The sequence below is a fragment of the Taudactylus pleione genome, unplaced genomic scaffold (genome assembly GCF_031769625.1).
Source record: "Taudactylus pleione unplaced genomic scaffold, aTauple2 ptg000214l, whole genome shotgun sequence".
Taxonomy (NCBI): Eukaryota; Metazoa; Chordata; class Amphibia; order Anura; family Myobatrachidae; genus Taudactylus; species Taudactylus pleione.
In genome coordinates, this window is record NW_028284616.1 from 11,424,691 (window position 1) to 11,440,417 (window position 15,727).

The 15,727-nt window shown below is 43.2% G+C and overlaps 1 protein-coding gene across 1 annotated transcript in view; it reads left to right on the top strand.

The window, feature by feature from the left end:
* CELF5 (CUGBP Elav-like family member 5) overlaps nt 1-4,246 on the top strand; it is a 148,959-nt gene extending 144,713 nt beyond the window's left edge. The window contains exon 13 of the mRNA XM_088478461.1: nt 398-4,246. The gene's annotated coding sequence lies outside the window, so the exon portion shown is untranslated. The remainder of the gene's footprint in view (nt 1-397) is intronic.
* Nucleotides 4,247-15,727: the final 11,481 nt, after the last annotated feature.

A 15,727-nucleotide genomic window follows, 5' to 3' on the forward strand; every position in this document is an offset into this window, starting at 1 on the left:
TCGATATATTGTTCGTTCCGACTACGAACGATTTATCGCTAGTGCATCGGCGGGTGTCTTCACGGACATATTAGGTCGGCCCTGCAGCACAGCCAATGCCAATATATCATCCAGATATATCGCAACCCACCGGCCGCCCGCACACTGGCCGCAGGAACAGCCGACACGGACATCACAACAGGGCGAGCAAATTTAAATGCACGCCAAGTTGTGATGTCAGGCCAGACATATCAAGCGGCCGCTTAGTAAGTGTGTATAGCTTACCAAATCTTTTGCTCGGTCGCTCAAGTGTGTACCCAGCATTACAGTGGGTTGTTCTCCATTTCTGCAATGCTAACCACTGTACCATCATACTGCATAATTATAACATCTGACAAATCTTTTCTTTATGCTACAGGTACACCATGGACCTTTGACCCCCTCAATCCTATCCTACAGGATTATGGGAAAAGAAGACTTTTTTACCACTAAACACTCCCTCCCGCCCCTGAGCCTCCTGACCTTTGTCCCTCACCCACACCCAAGGACCAAAAGGTGGCTATGGTGAGGAGCAGGAAGAACCAAGCTACCTAAACACAAGGTTGTGTCTTGTGAGTGTTCTATGTCTGTCTGCTGAATGCCCAGGAGAAACCACCCATAACGGAACAAACTTGCACCTGATGACCTCCCTCAAATGACCAAATATGTGAGGGGGTACAGGGCGATACCCATTTCAGAGACACATGGGGTGACTAGCCCCCCTCCATAAGAGTGGCTACAGATTTGCAGTGCAAAGAACTATCTGTTTACTTATTTATATGAACATATTTATTTATTGGGGAGGCCCTGTGCAACATAATACACCCATTCCACTGCCAGAGGGCTGAGCAATGTGGGATGGCCTAAAATCATTGCTATATTTTGTGTTTTAGAATTTATTTTCTTTGCGGGGACAGGGTGTTCTGGGTGGGCAGGAGTGAAGTACAGCAGAGTTCAAAGGTCATGTTTACAAATTGCCCACCCTTACAGGGCAGATCCCATTTTTCTGCTGCTCATACACCTGGCCCCCCAGAAAAAGGGCTGGACTTTTGCATCTGCTCCAAAACCCTGCTCTGTGTCTTTCAGGATGGATAAAGAATTAACCTTCAGTATTGCTGCGTGGGGAGAACCTGTATCTACAACCATGCCTTGTTTTTACAACAGATTTCTTTGTCTCCCCTTTGTGTTAATAAGGAGTTAAATGGTCTTTTTAGCAAGAGGGTTTGGATGCTTAGCTTAACAGAGAATCTACAACTACATGTAACTAAGAATCTACTGAATTGCCTAATAATACCAAGAATCGTCTCCATACTTCCACAGCTGCTTTTTCAGAATCACATATATGTCTGGTGGGTATGAAGGCCTACCGCAGGAAAGAGAAGTCTGTTGTGTGGGTGCATTTATCAAAGAGTCTTGCAATACTTTAGGGCTCATTCATGAACGTGTAAGAGTGCAAATGCGTATTTTATAAAGCCATGCCCCTACTTTGGAAATCTTTTTGGGAGGGTTAAGTGCATGGATTTCTGGGGTCAGAGAGCTAGGGACTTCCTTTATTAGTGTTAGGTGCATGAGTGCACTTACTGACAAGATTTAGTTTTGAGGGATGGGATTATGTAAATGAGATAAGTGGGTGGATACGTTATATTTTAGGGGCATTCCCTGCTTTGGGATGTACAGCCCTTTCACATAAAAGGACTTTCTAAAGGATTTTGTTGTAGATTTGGCCTTGTTTTGTTGGGATGAATTTTGCACCTTCTCGTTATATGTCTGATAAATGATAATAAGCTCATACGTAGGCACAATATAATATAATCCAAGCACACAAGAGTGACACAAAATAAAGTCCCAATATTCCCTAACTCTATTTCTTTTATGCCGTATATAAGGCTTAACTAACCAGTACCTCAAGAGAGAAATAGAAAATGTGAAGTGAATGAGAGGAGGGTAGGCTGGACTTTGAAGTGACATTTCATTGTTTTCCAGCATTAGTGTTATTATCCTATGTTTATAAAGCGATTACATATTACACAGTGTTGTACATTGCATTGCGCCCTGCTTAAGTAATGTTACAAATTTAAGAGACTGCACCAAAACAATTTCCTGTTGGTACACAACAATAAGCACAGATTGACTGTGGGCATGGCAGAGTTATGGGGCAGTTCCAAGCCTCACACTGTGGCTCCATCTGAATGCACAAGTGGCTCCACATGGTTAAGCACAGATTTAAGTTTTTGGGGTGAGGGCAGTTTCAAGATCCATGCATTAGGTCAGCACGTTGTAATGCATTCGGGAGACAAACAGGCCAGACAGATAAACAATGCGGGTTTGCAATCTTTCCAAGTTATAAATGAGCCTTACAAGTTGCAACTCTACCAATCATTCTACACTGCAAGACTACTTACTACTAATAAAATCATTTGCACATTGTACATGCATAGATTAGGATTTACAGATGAACTGTACCCATAGTCTACACACAGATAGTGCAGCCATCTTGGAGCTTCTCATGTTACTAAAAAGCGACATCACTGACGTATTAATCACATGGAGCCTTAGTGATCTCACTAGCGCCTAGTAAATTGATATGCTACAATGTCATTAGCATTGGTTGACTCCACAAAATGGCTGCAACTACTGTGTTAGGACAACAGGTATAAGTTGCTAGAATGGCCTGAAGCACATAGGTCTGCCATATAATGAGATGCCAATAATAGGCCATTAGTCATTAAGAAGACCCAAGTAAGTGCTGGTTTTTTCATTATTAGCTTTTTGTTTTTGAGTCTTTTAAGCAGGGACTGGGGAATTTAGTGGTGTATCACATTCCCATAATATATAGTATTACTGTTAAAGTTCAGGAGGGGCTTTTAGGAACATGTAGGAGAAGTTAGCGGTACGCTTTTTAAATTGTTCTATTATATTGTGGCACCACTAAGACACACAGGGTACAAAGTGGGCAATGGTACAGAGTTCTACAGCCTTGTACAAAGAGAAGCAAAATAGAGATAGATATTTTCTTGTGGTAATGACATTGGGAGGTAACAGGTGAAAACAACACAATGTTTTTTGCTAATATATGATAAATCTGAAATACCCCTTCCTGTGACATAGCTAGTCCTAGAGGTGAGGTAACAGCCAGCCCTGAGAACAAAGGGGCTTTGCATCTGTGGTCACTTGTAAATACCATTTTTATACTTCAAACATTCCTTATCTCAGATGTGAAAAGACAAGGCCCTGGTTAAGCACAAAGAAGAAAGGGGGGCTTCTGGGCTTGTTTTACCTCTTCCGATCCTCCAGCATATAATTAGGACTAATTATCCTCTTCTTTAAATGCATGGCAGCATCACAAAGTACAGGTTTCCTAATAAACTCCCTGGTATCCTACTATAGCTTATTATGACCTGATGAACCAAAACATGCCTGGTAGGAAGGGGTTAATTAATTAGCACTGCTATTTCTCTCATCATCTCTCCAAGGCGTACATGTACATCGCTTGGTTAACTTATATGGTACAGAGGGTTTTCAAGATGGCAACCAATATGAGCAGGTAATCTTCAGGGCTGCCAAAGTTTATTAAACATATCCTATTATTTTCAGTGCTAATTTGGCACCAAAAGAGTGAGCCACACATGCAACTGTGCCTCATATGGGCGAGCACTTTCTTAGCATCCTCTTCATACCTCGCCCGGGCAGCACATCCCCTTGGTGTGTTTAAGATTATATCTGTGGCAGAACTATCCAGGTGTTCAGAAAAGCTGCCGTTTACGAAAGAATTAAAAGTTAATTCGTAATGCTCCGCATCTGTTTGCCTTTAATGAAGAATTATGTATGGTCTCTTCTTGTGTGGTTAACTCATTGTATGAAAGTGAATAATATTACATGTCTGTTCTGTGCGCGTGTGTATGTGTGTGTATATATTCCGCCTGAGTTGATGATTCGGAATAATTTACGCCTGCTGGAAAATCAGGCCATTTACACTGCATGGAACTTTAATAAGCCAATCAGCAAAAGTCTAGAAATGTCACATTCTATATCATTTATAAAAGGACCTTAAAGTCCCTGTGGCTCTCATTCTTTCCGGATTGTCCTAGGGGAAAATGTATGTGCGTACAATTATTTCTAACTGACTTGTGACATGAGCTGTGAATTATCATGGCCTGGTCTCCAACTATTCTAATATGCATCTAGACTCCTGTTCTGTGTACCCTTGGTATATAGGAGCACTACGTGATTGGCCCATGTCTGCATTCAGCCCATTCAATACTGTAATAAATAAAAAATCCATCTATCCTGTACTTGTCATTACCGATATAGGTGTACCCAGACAATACTTTGCTTGCTCTCTAAAATGGTATATTTTTAGAATTTCCTTCACTAAGCACCGTTAGCTATCTGAGGGGCTGATTCAGTGGTGAACGGTAAAGGCACTGCTCCTGCAACTTTGTATGCAGCGTCCGTGCTAAAATATGCAAAAGCCGGAGGAGGCATCTTGTGCTTTAAAACTCCCACTGCAGACTTCTGTGATCCGATGCCTGCATCCGAAGACACAGCATCGGATCTAAATACTGCCTAAACATTGCTGGACCATTGGACATCTGAGTAACCCTTATGTTACTCAGATTGTCCAGCTAAACAACATCGCTGTCTGGTTCAGTGAAACTGCATCCAAGGATGCAGCCGCTGGCTGACATGCCCCCATTTTCTGTAGCAATCCCTGTCATCACCAACAAACACCAGTAGCATGTCAACCATGCTGCCGCTTCCAAGGCGCTATGACTGACATCACAGAACCAGATCAGCACATACGTAGATCGGAAAACATCGCAAAAGTACATAAAACACCACAAAACTCTGAATCAGGTCCTACGTGTACAAATACCCAAGAAATACATTGTTACCTAAATTTTCAATGCATGCAAATTATACAGTGGTATTGTGATAGTTATCCTCAGATGAATGGTGGGGATACATATAGCTCTACTACAGTGCTCAAAGGTAATGATGAATATTGACCAACGTGCGATAATCCCACATTTGGCATGGGTAATAATGAGTAAATGTGCTGAGACAAGCCCATATCACAAAGTTCCTTGTACAATAAAAGAAGCCATGGTCGTGCCAATGGTAATGAAAGAAGAAAAGCCGTGCTGGTGACGCCCTATTCAGTTTATTTATACATTTAATAAAATGTAATTGCTGCTAAGTTTTCATCAGTTGTGCGCATTGCAGAGCAATGCGTATTTGCAGGTTCTGGTGATTCTTACAAATTAAGTTGCTGTACATCCAATAACCAAATGTCAGAAACAGGTGGTAAGTTTATATCAAGCAGAGATAGTGAAAACGGTCACACAAGTACTGTAGTTCCAGCTTCCATTCAGCAGGCACTATAATTTACTATAATATAACTTGCTTGCCACACCAACAATATCTGAGAAACACAAGTACACAACTAACCAAAAAAAATCATGTTGTGAAGGACAGTGCAATTGAACTTATGCTAAGTGAAACCGATAATGCAATACCAGATTGGGCCATGACGGCTTGTTCTCTATGACCAACAGCCTTACAAACATAGGCCAAGACATTTCCCAATTCAATAAATAATAGTCAAGACATCACTGCAAGTCACATCTTATCAGTTTCTACATTATGAATAACACGGCACTATCCAAGTGTTTAGTATGTGCACAATGGGTGAGTCTACTATGCAAGGGAACAAACCCCTAAAACATCAGCCCTGCTCCATCATATGGAAGCAGCACAGTCTCTTTTGATAGAAATGCACAAAATAGATGACGGTTTCAAAAATAAAAATTGACCTGTGAATTGAATACTTAGGGACATTAGAGTTGGGGTACATAAACCTACTAGAAGTTGCGGGTTTGTACCCTGGCAAAGGCACATCCTAGTTATACAAAGCAGCAGCATAAAGGTACAGATGCCCAGTATTTGTGTGCTACATGCAAGAGCAGGTAATATTCTCTGCATCCAAAAAACAAAATCACATTTACACCACTTGCAATGTCATTTACATCTGTGGTTTTGATGCAGATACCTCCAAAGTGTATCCATTTGCTTACCATGGGTGGACAGCTGTTCCGTCCATGTGTATAATAAATCTAAGAAATTAAACGCTTAAGGATTCTTATGAAATGACTATGAGTACAGTGGGTGCTGATTTACGGAGAGCACAACTGTTTTCTTACAGGAAATGCGTTTATTTGATTTACTCGTACTTATATGCATCTTTCTCTGCATTAAATTACATGTCACACTTTCACTGCACTATGGAATCAATCTGCACTTTGTAACCGAAATGCTCCACATGAGAGGAGGAGGAGTGGTTTTATGAAGACCATAATTAACAAGTTCTAAGCTCTGTGTGTTCATGTCCTGTGCAGATAATTAGAAGCTGCCAATGTACGGAAATACCAAGATAGTCTGCCCCCTTCAATAAGTGCATGAATTGTTCAGCTTGGGAGGCATTGAGATTCCAAATTTCGATATGACCACCTAAATGAAATAATAAAGATAAGGGGGAAACAAACTCATACATATTTACTAAGCATTGTATCTATTCGATTAGCAAAACAATTTGTAGTTTGGGATCAGCTCACAATTCCTCTATAAACATGGAGTGTATCTCCATTGAGTGGAAAAACTGTAAATACAGTAAATGTCCATTAACCATGAGAGCAATGTAGCACTCATTTTGTAGCACTTATCAGCAGCAAACTATGCAAAGAGGATGTGTGACCAAACTGCCAATGTAGCTTCAGCCAAATCACATGCAATAAGAAGCCATTGGTCTGAGCAGCCACTTTCTCCACACTCAATCTCTGACTGTGCCGCGGATGAGGCTGGGAGGCCATCTGTACACACCTAGGGCCTGAGTCTGAATTGGACGCAGGATGCGTCTATTGGCGGTCATCCACTACTAACTCCTTCCCTTGTGTATATCCGTGCTGCCAAATGTGCAAGGACTGAGACACCCACTTCCAGCATCTGCACATGTAATAATACAGATTGGAGCGTCCTTAGAAGCCACCATTGGTCGTACCAGCTATGGTAGGTGCAGTGTCTTAGTCTGACTATGGCCTCCTTCGTCTGTGGCTGTGCGTCTGTATACCCAGCCACTTTCATTGACACGCCCACTACACTGCCATAACATGCCCACTGAACTGACCATTTTAGCGTTCATTTATAGCCATCTCCCAGTTACCGCCTAGGAACGCCCATCACTTCTCCACAACATTTTTGATACAGTGTGTCTCAATTGCAACTGTTGCTACAACAGTATATTAATGAGATGGATAAATCACTGAGTAGTATATGTATAAACCAGGGCCGGACTGGCCATCTGGCACTTCTGGCAAGTCCGGTCCGGACTGAAACCCAGCCAAGCAGCTCCACCTCTCGGCGCACTGCTAGGCCAGGATACTGAGAGATGGGAGCAGGTGGCAAGGCCATGCCCCTTTGCTGGAATGCCACACCCCCATTGCGCAAGCACCTATTGTGTCCGTCCCTGTGTGTAACGTATAACTATGCTCAAGCAATGCATAGGGTGGTTTGCCTTACGTTTGTACTGTATCTGCACATGACTATGTCATCCTAGATTTCTTTATACCATCCAACTATGTTCTGTCTCTCAGCTTCCTCACAGGTGTAGTGATGTACTAGCACCCACTACGTTGGTGTTGGTTCCGCCTACAGTTGATTTGGTGTCACCTACGTGAGGCCACTTCTAGAATTTTTTTCAGGGCCACTTTAGTTCCACCCCTGGAATGAATATTGGTAGAGATTTTCCGTTTGGACAAAGAGCCATGGTACATTTTAGAAATAAATACAGTCCAGTAGCATTTGCTAGACTGGCAAATGTTCATGGGCCCACAAGGTGAAGGGGACTCACTGCCGAGCACCATGCAGGCTCTACAGCTGCTCCGAGTGTCCCAAGGATGCTTGGAGCGGTGTAGTAGTGATCCAGAGTCGGAGGTCCCCAAACTAATCTGGGTGTGTGCACCTGACGCCCATGACACATTTGCTGCTGCAAGTAGCCGGAATGCAACAGTGCACTCCGGTGCTGCACAGGGATGCACAGTGAGCACAGATAGAGGTGATTAGCCGGCCGCTGCATGCTGACTGAGTGAGGAGATGAGCCCGGGCATGTACCACGTTGCTGCAGTGGCATAACTAGGGTATTTGGAGCCCAGGGAAAGTTAAAAAAGCGGCGCATCCCCCTAAGTATGTCATGCGCCAAAAAAGTGGGTGTGGTCACATGTAGCAAGGGGCGTGGTCACTGGAAAATGGGGGGTGTCAACATGACGCACCATCGTTTCCCGTCACTCTGGGAACATTCCTTTCCATTCCATATGCACCTTACTGCCCCCAGTAGTACCCCTCTTGCAATGCCCACTATAGTAGTGCCCCTTATGCAATTTCCACAGTAGCAGTGCCCCTTATGCAGTGCCCCCTGTAGCAGTGCCCCTTATACAGAGCCCCCAGTAATGCATAGTTATACAGTGCCCCCAGTAGAGCCCCTTATGCAGTGCCCCGAGTAGTGCCACTTATACAGTGCCCCCAGTAATGCCCCTTATACAGTGCCATTAGTAGTGGTGCGCCCAGTAGTGCCCCTTATACAGTGCCCCCAGTAGTGGTCCCCCCTATGCAGTGCTGCCAGTAGTGCCACTTATACAGTGCCCCTAGTAGTGGTTCTCCCTATGCAGTGTCCCTTAAGTGACATTGATCTCCTACCATAAAGCCAAATAGGGGAATTCAATATGGAGCGAAAACTCAGTTTTTGCGTTAATATCGCACCTATTACGTCATTATCGCTGGTTTTGGTTTTACACTGTATTCAATTTCAAAGACTTTTCGCAGGTTCGAAAAGTCTTTGAAAAAAAACAGGGATAACTTTTCACCACTGAATAGGTGGCGAAAAAAAGTGCAGAATTGGGGTTTAGGGGTGCAGGCTTAAAAAAAATAGCCTGCACCCGGGAATGACATTTTAAAGAGAACTGTGTCAAAAAAAAAAAATAGGGACACCCCAAAAAATTAATTTAAAAATTGGGGTGAAAAAAAAAAAAAGGGAAAAAAGTGTTTCAAATTAGGGAAATAGGTTCAGGGCTATTCTGCAAGTATGCGGCAGATGTTTTCTAGAATAGGCTATTAGCGGCAGGTGCATAGTTGCAGAATTTTTAAAAACTTACTTTAGGGACATAAAAATATGCTAGTACCCATTTTCAAATTTGATGGGACCACTTAAAAAAACGAAAAAAATATAAGTGCTCTTCTGCATCACTTCTTCAATGTCGGGAAAAAAACACCTGCTGCTGCTATTTAAATCCCCGACTTTCATTTGCAGGCTAAAACGGGGGTACCCATAGTGATCCCCCATGTTTTTACAACTTTAGGGGGGTCCTACAATTTTTTCCAGGAAAATTTCGTAGTTTATCGCAAATCCCACTTCGCCAGGTCCCGTTTTCGTAGATTTTATATTGAATACGGAGATAAAGCGGGCACGCGCCCGATACTTTATCCCTGAAAAATCTCCGATGTGGAGCGAAAAGTCCAGCACGGACTTTTCGCTCCCATATTGAATACCCCTCAAAGAGTTAGCAGATACATACAGCATGGACATTTCCCCAGCATTTTCGTGAGAGATTCTAAGTATGTGATCAGCACTTGGTGATGAGGTCACAAATGTGAAAACAATCAGTGAACTCGCCTGTCTTCTTATAGTAAAAAATCACTTCCTTTCATCCAGTTTTCCTGACGTTTGTACCATTCCTTTTACAACTGCCAGTGCAGAGCGTTCTTTTTTCCAAACTAAAAATCATAAATAAAAAACTATCTGAGAAGCATCATGAGTCAGGAAAGATTGAAAGGTTTAGCAGTTCTATCCATCGAGCAGTACGTGGGTAGGAAGCTGGATTTTGAAGAAGTTATAGATAACTTTACCGAGTTCAAAGCCAAAAGGAAGGAATTTTAAGGTATAAAAAAAGCTATACAATAATAATATTTAACAAGTAATCAATTCTGACTATTATTTATTTTGCATATTCAGTAAAACTCCAATTCTTTAGAATGTCCTTGGCTGAACCTGTTTACATATAATGGGGGAGATGTACGAAGCCCAGAAACGGTATCAGCACTGATACCGCTTCTCCCCGATGTGTGATCGGGGGTCTGGGTGGTAAATGACAAGGGCGCTGAGCGCCCCTGTCATTATCGGCGCTGCTATCTATAAGATAGCAGCGCCGACGGCAGGGCCATGTACGAACGGTCATAACGCATGACCATTCGGCCGGCTGTAGCTGTCGTTATTGACAGCTACAGCCTGGCGTTAGCCTATCCCCACAGCAGGGACAGCCCTGTCCCTGCTGCGGCGGCTGCCGGCTCCAGGGCTCCACGCGGGGATTTCGCAATACTTGCGAGATCCCGCGCATGCTCAGTGGAGCCGGCCGGGAGAGAGACAGAGTGCATCAGCACTAGGCTGATGCGCTGCTGTCTCTAGCGGGTAGCGTCGGAGGGAGGAGTTAACGCTCCCCCTCTCTGGCCGATGAGATGTTTATACATCTCATAATATATAATACATCTACCCCATTGTGTTGTATGTGTTGATCGATGAATTGGAGTTTCAATGTAAATTGCATTTAGACTTGTTACATATTTCTAATATGCATTATACAGAAATTATTCAGATATGATAAAACATGTAGACCTAAAGGTTTCAGAAATCAAATAGGAGGCCCTTCTTTTGAGTTTGCCAGGGGCCTCCAAGCCTCTAGTTATGGCCCTGATACAGACTATACAAAGGTTGTGATCCAATGTTTCATAATTTACTCCTGTGAGTGCCACCTTGTGGATATATATAGTGGCAAGTTCAGCGTAAGAGTGCCATCTCCTAGAGTAAACGGTTGCACTTGTCATGCAGCAATCAAGTGGTAGTACACAAGTCTAGGACCTTGGTACAAGTAACTGCACTTAGTTTTATTAGCAGCACAAAAAATGAACAAAACATAAAAGTAAATTGTTGCAGCTCCAGTTCTAACTAAACAAAATTATTCCCTCTCAGAGTGGAAGGCCCTAACATCCCTCTTAGCACAGCACTTACATTCAGTAACCACAATGTATCTCAACAGGTCTCTGACCTGTTCCTCAGGCTGATAGACCTTTTATCAGCCTCTCACAGGTGGTCTGGCAATTAAGGCTGCTAATCAGCTTCTGTCTACCAGAAAAAGAGACCTGGGGCACATGTATCCCCCTTGACAAGCTTCCTAGAATTTTTGTCTTTATATATACAGTACTGTACTGTGCAAAAATTTTAGGCAGGTGTGGAAAAATGCTGGAAAGCAAGAATGCTTTCAAATATAGAAGTGTTAATAGTTTATTTTTATCAATTAACAAAATACAAAGTGAATGAACAGAAGTGAAATCTAAATCAAATCAATATTTGGTGTGACTACCCTTTGCCTTCAAAACAACATCAATTCTTCTAGGTACACTTGCACACAGTTTTTGAAGGAACTCGGCAGGGAGTTTGTTCCAAAGATCTTGGAGAACTAACCACAGATCTTCTGTGGATGTAGGCTTGCTCAAATCCTTCTGCCTCTTCATGTAATCCCAGACAGACTCGATGATGATGAGATCAGGGGGCCATATTATCACTTCCAGGACTCCTTGTTCCTCTTTACACTAAATATAGTTCCTTATGATATTGGCTGTATGTTTGGGGTTGTTGTCCTGCTGCAGAATAAATTTGGAGCAATCAGACGCCTCCCTGATGGTATTGCATGATGGATAAGTACATACCTGTATTTCTCAGCATTGAGGACACTATTAATCCTGACCAAATCCCCAACTCCATTTGCTGAAATGCAGCTTAAACTTGCAGGGAACCTCCACCATGCTTCACTGTTGCATGCAGACACTCATTATTGTACCGCTCTACAGCCCTTCGGCAAACAAACTGCCTTCTGTTACAGACAAATATTTTAAATTTTGACTCATCAATCCAGAGCACCTGCTGCCATTTTTCTGCACCCCAGTTCCTATGTTTTCGTGCATTGTTGAGTCGCTTTTACTGCTGATGCAGTTTAACTACCTTGTGTCTTGTTGCTGTGCTCAGTCTTGCCATAGTGTATGACCTGTGACATAAAACTGTCTTCCACAACCTCACCTTTGTAGTAGAGTTTGGCTGTTCCTCACCCAGTTTTAAGCCTCCTACACAGCTGTTTCTGTTTCAGTTAATGACTGCGTTTCAACCTACATATAAAAATGATGGTCATTATCACCTATTTGGTATGATTGGTTAATCATATGCCTGCAGGGCCGGATTAAGCTCTATGGGGGCCCCTGGGCAACAAACATGTGGGGTCTATATATATATATATATATATATATACATATATTTGAACATTATATATATATATATTGTGACACAGTTAGGTTAGGGGGTCCCTCTCCTGGGTAGAGGACTCCTTCCTTTCACACACAGCAGCTGGGAAACAGTACGCCAGACTGGATGCAAGTACAAGCTGGTCGGCGCCAGGCTTTATTGTGCAATGTCAGAAATAACACAAAGAAAACATAAACGTAAATCCTAGCCCTGTCGGGGCACTCAATTAACAGGTAGTTCCCTCACTACCAGAACCTGGCAGGGCCTAATGCCCTCACCAGCAACAAAAGCACAGCACAACACTCACGGTTAGGTTTTCAAGTGTCTCTGAGCAAACTCCCTGTCTGCTCTCCCAGGTGAGACCATCAGCCCTAAACAAACTAGGCTTATATTGGCCACTCTCAGGTGGAAAACTAACAAGCCTGTTACCAGGCTGCGAGAACCAAAACCTGGAGTGGCCGTGGGTGGAGCCCTCCCTCTCCTCTCACCCACAACCCCCAGGTCCCAAACCGGCTTTTCAAAAAGCCAAAACTCAAGCCTGCTACACTGCAGACTTTCTCCTGGGGGTTTAAAACACAAAAGACAGGAATCTGGGACAAATGTACCTGCCACAGACCACTTTACCAGTGATCCTATCACAATATATATATAGACACACACACACATATATATACACATTATATATATATATATATATATATATATATATATATACAGTCAGGTCCATAAATATTGGGACATTGACAGAATTTTCAGATTTTGGCCTCTATTCACCACCACAATGGCTTTGAAATGAAACAAACAAGATGTGATTTAACTGCAGACTTTCAGATTTAATTTGAGGGTAATTACATCCAAATCAGGTGAACGGTGTAGGAATTACAACGGTTTCTATATGTGCCTCCCACTTTTTAAGGGGCCAAAAGTAATGGGACAAACTAAACAATCCTAAATCTAACTTTCACTTTTTAATACTTTGTTGCAAATCCTTTGCAGGCAATTACAACCTGAAGTCTGGAACGCATAGACATCACCAGACGCTCGGTTTCATCCCTGGTGATGCTCTGCCAGGCCTCTACTGCAAATGTCTTCAGTTCCTGCTTGTTCTTGGGGCATTTTCCCTTCAGTTTTGTCTTCATCAAGTGAAATGCATGCTCAATCGGATTCAGGTCAGGGGATTGACTTGGCCTTTGCATAACATTCCACTTTTTAGCCTTAAAAAACTCTTTGGTTGGTTTTGCAGTATGCTTCGGGTCATTGTCCATCTGCACTGTGAAGCACCGTCCAATGAGTTCTGAAGCATTTGACTGAATATGAACATATAATATTGCCCGAAACACTTCAGAATTCATTCTGCTGCTTTTGTCAGCAGTCACATCATCTATAAATACAAGGGAACCAGTTCCATTGGCAGCCATACATGCCCACGCCATGACACTACCACCACCATGCTTCACTGATGAGGTGGTATGTTTTGGATCATGAGCAGTTCCTTTCCTTCTCTTCTCTTCCCATCACTCTGGTACAAGTTGATCTTTGTCTCATCTGTCCATAGGATGTTGTTCCAGAACTGTAATGGCTTTTTTAGATGTTGTTTGGCAAACTCTAATCTGGTCGTCCTGTTTTTGTGGCTCAACAATGGTTTGCATCTTGTGGTGAACACTCTATATTCACTCTTGTGAAGTCTTCTCTTGATTGTTGACTTTGACACATATACACCTACCTCCTGGAGAGTGTTCTTGATTTGGCCAACTGTTGTGAAGGGGTTTTTCTTCACCAGGGAAATAATTCTTTTGTCATCCACCACAGTTGTTTTCCGTGGTCTTCCGGGTCTTTTGGTGTTGCTGAGCTCTCCGGTGCATTCTTTCTTTTTAAGAATGTTCCAAACAGTTGATTTGGCCACACCTAATGTTTTTGCTATCTCTCTGATGGGTTTGTTTTTATTTTTCAGCCTAATGATGGCTTGCTTCACTGATAGTGACAGCTCTTTGGATCTCATATTGAGAGTCGACAGCAACTGATTCCAAATGCAAATGTCACACCTAGAATCAACTCCAGACCTTTTACCTGCTTAATTGATAATGAAATAATGAGGGAATAGCCCACACCTGTCCATGAAATAGCTTTTGAGTTGATAGTCCCATTACTTTTGGCCCCTTAAAAAGTGGGAGGCACATATTGAAACTGTTGTAATTCCTACACCGTTCACCCGATTTGGATGTAATTACCCTCAAATTAAATCTGAAAGTCTGCAGTTAAAGCACATCTTATTTGTTTCATTTCAAAACCATTGTGGTGGTGAATAGAGGCCAAAATCTGAAAATTCTGTCAATGTCCCAATATTTATGGACCTGACTGTATATATATATATATATATATATATATATAGACACAGTACACATGTATACATTACTTACTGCTTCACAGTATCACTGGTGATAATTATGTCATGATAAATAAGTGCAAATGTCACAGTTAGCAATCTGTGCTGCGATATCTCAGCATTCATTCAAAGGTTGTGCCACTTACTTTAGTAATACCCCTTTTACACCGGAGCTAAAACCAGGGTTTTTGAAGGGTTAACCCGGGCAGCTCCCTGGTGGAAAAGGGCAGAGGGTTGGATCGCCAGGTCGAGTGACCCGGCAATCCAACCCAGGTAACTAGCAGGGTTTAACACGGGCGTAGCCCGTGAAACCCTGCTATGGGAACAGCGCACTCCGGGTCACGATGACCTGGAGTGCGCTGCTAGCCGGCCAATTGGTCCGGCTTCAGTGGCGCTTGGAGATGACGTCATCTCCAAGCGTCCACTTTCACTCCGCAATAGCCGGGTCTATGCAGACCCGACTGCGGTGTGAGCGGCGCTGACTCGGGAATATCCCGAGTCAGCGCCGGCAAAATTCCGGGTCTGATCCGGATAGGAACTTTGTTCCAACTCTGGGTCAGACCCGGAATTTAGGTGGAAAAGGGGTATAAGTTAGCTGGATGATATGGTTCTCAGATGTGTGAAGACATTGGGCCTGATTCAGACCCACTCGCGAGCGGCTGTCCGCTCGCAAGTGGGTCGATGTTGTGCACTGCGCATGCGCACGACGGCGGGAGCTCCGTCGTGCGCATGTGCCAGACGCGACGAGCGAAGGACTTTCCTTCGCTCATTGTGTCTGATCAAAGGGGGCGTGCTGTTGATGTTGATTGACAGCACGCCCCCTTTGGTGGGCGTGCCAGGGGCGTGCCTCCCTGACGGGGGCGTTCCCAAGGGAACGCCTACCGTCAGAAGCCGGCCCACTGACATCACTAGGGATGTCAGTGGGAGTGATT